This window comes from Dromaius novaehollandiae, chromosome 3 (assembly GCF_036370855.1).
Source record: "Dromaius novaehollandiae isolate bDroNov1 chromosome 3, bDroNov1.hap1, whole genome shotgun sequence".
In the NCBI taxonomy this organism is placed as follows: Eukaryota; Metazoa; Chordata; class Aves; order Casuariiformes; family Dromaiidae; genus Dromaius; species Dromaius novaehollandiae.
This window is the reverse complement of record NC_088100.1, coordinates 36783274-36789336: the sequence shown is the minus strand read 5'-3', so window position 1 is coordinate 36789336 and position 6063 is coordinate 36783274.

Sequence of the window (6063 nt, the reverse complement as noted above, 5' to 3'; positions counted from 1 at the left end):
TCGGACAACTTTTAAAAGATATTTTTATCAAGTATTTTGTAAATGCTAATTTTTTTAGGACTATGATAGTTGACATATTAAATTGTATATGAACATTTCCCTTCTCATAACAGTGCTTTTAGAAATTCCCATTGTTGCCAAGTAATATAAATATCAAATTAATATTGCAAGGTATGTGTAAAATTGGATCAGCATTCCATACACTTGCTTTAAGAAATGAAGTCTTGTGCATATGGTGACGTTTTTACTGTGCGTATTTGAATTTTTCATGCAGTTTTTCTAGAGCAATAATCAGTGGTGCTTTTGTACTTAGGGTTTATGTGATTTTAATGAAACATGGATAGATGTGGCCACCTGCTGACTATTTTGGGTTCTTTTAATGGATTAAAATAAAAGGTTTCCTTGCCTGCAAAACTACAGCCTCCTAATATTTTCTCAAAATTTGAGGAATGCCTTACTCATATTTTCAACTATTACAAGGAAAACTAAGTGATTTAGCAACTGGTGTGTTTTGCATGCAGTCTGCTTGCTTTTTTTTTTTTTTATATTTATTTTTTGCTGACCTCTGATTAAAAAATACCACACAAGTAGCAGGTTGGGATTTTCAGTGGCCTACGAATTAAGGCACTTAAATAATTTCTTCAGATACTCTGTCACAGGGTGAGTAGAGTTGCCATAGTGTGTCAGGATATTGTGTCTATAGTGAGATATCAACAGAGAATGAATTGCTTGATTGCTACAGATGTACAGTAACTATTAGGAGCAGCTTTGTTTCTCCCCCCACTCCCTTTTCATTAACTAGGGCAGATTTGCATCTTACTCTGTGGAAATCCTTGTTTCTATCTGAAGCCTCAAATTTATTATAAACTAGTAGTTGCTGTTCTGCTTCAGCTGAGGACAGTTGTTAATATATTGAAATTGCTGTTAAACAGCACTATATATTTGGTACCTGGTAGAGATGGAGCAATGAAAGATATTTTTGAGGTGATTGTGGCAATATGGTGAATTAGCCAATGATTTTTAGTATCTATGTTTCAACTCTTTGGCTCATTCTAAGCATCTTTGATAATTTTTCTCCTTCTTACTCTTTTTTCTAGGGATCGTGATATTTCTATTATTACTTCTGGGGTGGGAGGGGTGAGAGAAAAGATGTTCCCTGTTCTTCAGTAGCATTGATTTGTATTGCTCGAGTGGTGGCCATTATGTCTGAGGATACTTTTGCTTGTTTAAGTCAATAAATAAATGACTGCTGCCTGACCTAGTGTTCTTTTTATTCTTTGGGAAGAAATCTCCAGTTGCCTTCCTTTCTTATTTAAAAAAAGAAAAAAATCTAAGCCTCTCTACAGTTCTTCCGTTTTTAAGATTGAATACAAAAAACTATATGCTAGTCAGAGTAGTAGTCAAGGCCTGCATTAAGCACTGCTGCTACTCTTGTGATAGGCTTTTTACAGTGAAAGAAGGAAAACAGGAAGCTGTTCTCTGCATGATGAACTTAATCTTGGAAGAAGATTTAAAGTAAGTTTTTCCTGTTTTAGGTGATGGAAAACAGAGGGCCATGACAAAACTGGTAGCTTAATTAGAAGGAAAGTCGTCATTATTATTTAGTGATACATAATAGCCCTGCATAACACTTCTGATTTGCTTTCTGATGCACCCTGTTGAAGAGTCTGTTGTTCTAGATACTACAATCAAGGGAATTTTAACTGAACTTTTTCTAAGCATTTGTCAATTTATGGTTTATCATTACTGTGAGGAGGATTTTGTATAGTCTCATCATTTTATGTGTGGGTAACTGAGAGATTAGTTGCTTAATCCTACCTAGACAGGTGGAGTTCTTGAAATGACCCTACACGACACTAATTTAATTTAGACCTATGTGTCATTAGACACTGACGCTTCTCTGGGCAAGCTTATTTTAGGAGAGCTCTTTTTACTAAATACCTAAAATGTAGCAGAAGCTGTGTCCTTAAATTATTTGGACAATATCCCAACCTAATAATTTTGGCACAGAATTCCTGGGTCAGCTTGACCAAATTAGGAGATTCAGTTCAGTGCCAGAGTTCTGTTAGAAGCATTTAACAATAAAAAATCCACTTGGATGAAGTTTAATGAAACACACTATCCTGCTGAATCACAGAACATTTCTGAGTTTAAAAAAAGTGCTTTGTAAATGTGATGCTTTCCAGTCTTTTTCATCTTTGAAAACTTGACGCTGCAATGCAGGAAGATTTTCAAAGCAGCGTGGCAAGTTGTAGACCACATTTTCCTTTAAACTATATGCTATGCCTATAGCATATACTTTCCAGCTATGTCTGTAGCTGGAGCGTTTGCGTGTAGGCAGTTGGTGAACTGCAGAACACCTTCAGGAAGTACATAAGCGTTTCAGTTTTGAATTGTAACTCGAAGGTGCCAGATGCTGTATTTAGGCCATGAAGAAAATGGCATTCATCAGTATTAAGTGATCAGCTGCTTCACACTTGTACGCAAGGTTTGGAAGGTTCCATAAAAGTCGTACTTGTCCTTTTTGGGAAGTAACAGGGACTTCAGAGTACATAAAACAAGTATTTTTTTGATCAGGAAGGAGGGACTGTTTTTAAGTTTAAAGAAAGTGGGTGCATCAGAAATAAGTCTTAATGAATGATCAAAAAAAGGTAACCCTTGTGTAGTGAAAGATGCAGCTTCACTGAATTTTAGATGATTTCTCTTGGCTGTTACTTTCTGCATCTTCCCTATCCCTAGTTGACCTTGGGCTAATTGCACATGTCGGCAAAATGTTACACTTGACACTTTGACTCTTCACAAGGCAAAGGCAGCTTTTTCCAAATGAGGAACTGTGCAGATGAGACACAAACATGTAAGGAGGTACTGATGGAAAATTAATGCTTATGCTGTACAGCAGTGAAAGTTAAGCTGTTTTGTTTTAGTATATTTTGCTCAACTCTTAAAAGTTTGAAAATTTGACAGACATTGCCTCTGTTCATAATTTCATAACTACAAAAAGAAATAAGTAGGGAAGGGAGGAAGAATAGCAAGAAAATAAAGATCCCTTATGTTAGAAAAATTTAAGAGTTTAGTTTCTAGTGGAATGAGAAAAGTGATTTTTTTTTTTATGCTCAGTTTGGTGGCGGGGGGTTTTAATGTAGTCTTGAAAGGGAAAAATAAGATCGCTGAAGTGCTGGAGAAGACTCAAGCAAAAGCAGAAAGGGAGAACATGGTTTGAAATTAAACCAGTTTTACTATCCTAAGGTATACAGCGTTATACTAAGTCTGAACACCCACCATTTTAATTAAATTTCTACTGAAAATATACAGAACTGTATATAACCCTGAGGAGATAATACAGCTGAAAAACAAGTGGCCATTCTGTATTCTCTAACCATAAGGTGTCATCAAACAAGAAAAGGAAAAAAAATTGAAATATGGAGGAGTATATGTCTCTGCTGAATAAATTGCTTTTGATCTGGCTGCCTCATTGGATCTGCATTTTCACTTAAGCCATTGTATCTAGAATACTACTGTGCAGCTGAAACTGTTACCCAACTTTACATGACAGTTTAGACCCCTATATTAATGGGTATTAAATGAGATACTAAATTTCTACATTTGAAACAAAGCATATAAAGGTCTAGGAGACTATCTATAAACAAGTTAAGTGGCAAGAAGTCTGTCATCCTCCTAATCTGTGGATTATCATCATTCTTTTTTGTGTAGGAAAACTCCTGCAGCAACACTTTTATTGCTGGTTAAATTACTGTATACCTAATAGTTAGGAGAAGCATTGCAAGGGTCAGTGTAATTTTTATAATGGCAAGAATTTCCTACTGTTGTTCACCATAATAAAGATATTTTTTGCTTTATTCAGAAACTTCGAATTTACTGTAAAGCTATTATTTATCTAGGTTACCTTCTATAATGTCTAATCATGGATTTATATTGAAATAATTATGATTTTCCTATTGAAAATGGACAGGATGAGAAATAAACTGTTTTGATATATTATTCCCTTTGTGATGAACCATACTATTGGCCACAAACTAGTTCATAACAAGTAGAGACTTTTGAATGTTTGACTATTACAGCAAAATATTATTTTCTTGGAAACACCTTAGAGATACTGACTGCAAATGAGTTGTGGTGCAAAATTACTTAACTGACACTACATATCTGATCAGTTGATACTAAAAACTGGTCTCACTTTTTCCATTCACATTTGAAAGAAAAAAAAAAGTATTTTAGTAATTGCTAAGATATGGGTAAAGCTAGTAAAATTTAAATTCCTGTTCAAACAAGAAACTGAGTCCGGGTGCCCATTGTGTTTAATTATGTTACCATAACTTGAATTCAGTAGTAAAACTTGCAGGAATTGTTTTATGGCTTTTTTTTGATTTTCAGTCAGAAAGACTTGGGGCCTATTTAAAAAAAAAAAAAAAAAAAAAAAAGGTATTGAAAGATTTTAGCTTCCAAGTTGTCTGATACAAGTCTGATTCTAACAATGAACTCAAAGCAATATAATGTCAGGTGATAATACAGAGATTCGAAGTAGTGGTCTTGTCAAAGTACTCAGTCCATTTCTAAAATCAGTAAGAGTTATGTTACTTCAGTTTCTCACAAAATAAAGCTTACAGAAGAATTTTTTTGACAGTTCTGGGACTAAGCATGAAGAGTGTTCTAAGCTCTGTTTAGGAGAATAGAATCAATAAAATTTAATGATCTAATTTCTTCAAACCAAAACCCTCCTAATTTCTGATAATATTCTGTAAGAGCTCGGATCTTTTCCACTCTTACATAAAGGGATTTATAACCATTAAGAGATTAAGAAACTGATGTAAATATATATCACATAGGATAACTGAGAATAAAAAAGGAGGAAAAGGTTTTGAGAATTCTTGTGAATCTCAGTTTACTGTCATTTTAGAGACAGCTGCCCATTAGGCCTAGGAGGGAGGAGTCCCTCCACCATGGCAACAGGAGGCGGCTGTGGGGTGTCCCAGGATGAGGTTGGAAGAACATTCCATCACAGTTGAACATGGGAGAGGAGGTGTGAATGCTCTGTGGTGATTGCAACATCAGTGCTATTCTGTGGAAAACATTCTGTGGAAATTCTGGGAGGGTGAGTATAGAAGAAGAGAGCTTATACAACACAAGAGAAACTGATTCTTCTAGGAATAGATGTGAGAGAGAAACAGGTGGCAAAATTCTTTGCATGAGTAAGCAAGCCTTGAGTATCACTATATTTTTTTCCCCCTGAAGATTTTTATCAATAATCCAGTTACTGAGTGTACTATACTTTTTTGTTCCCTCTAAGATACATCTCTAGTAAATCTCGTAATTTTAAAATTTTTATTGCTTTGAGGGCAAGAGAAATCAAACTGCCATCTGCATTTTTACAGTTAAGTATCATTTGTGTATCAGTGCCAACTTTTCACTTGTAGGATGACTACCAGGACACTTGATGAGTTTGCAGAGTCACATCATATTATACAATTTCATAAATGTGTCATATTCCATTTATAAACAAGCTTGGTTTCTTTTTCCCTGTTGGTCCTATTTGGAATACTCGTTACTCCAGTCATTAGAAACCCACGGTACAGAGACATTGTGTTTCCTTGTTAGTTATTGTTGCTAGCAAACATGGCATTCGCAATGACAGGGTTCATGCTCCCTTCGAAAGCTGGTAGGGGTCTATAAACAAGTCTACAGACATAGCCATCTTCTATGATGTGAACAAAAGTCTACAGCCTTGACTTCTGCAGCTCTTTGGAAAATGAATGTAGAAGACAGAATCTCATTGCCCTTTTTTGGCATGGAGGCAATCAGCTAACATAAGCAGTTTGCCTGGCATCAAGCTGCTACTAAGATGTCTGCTTCTTCACATCAGTGACAAAAGGTACTAGACTTTTAGGTGAGATGGAAGATTGCAAATGAAAATACAGAGCATGGGCAGAGTAGAAGAGAAAGGGCGTTTTTCCAAAGAGCTTATATAAAGATAGATTTGGTTGTGCCTTCTTTGGCAGCTGGTTCTGTTAAGTGGTCACTGCAAGTCAGAAAGCTATCAACAGTTAT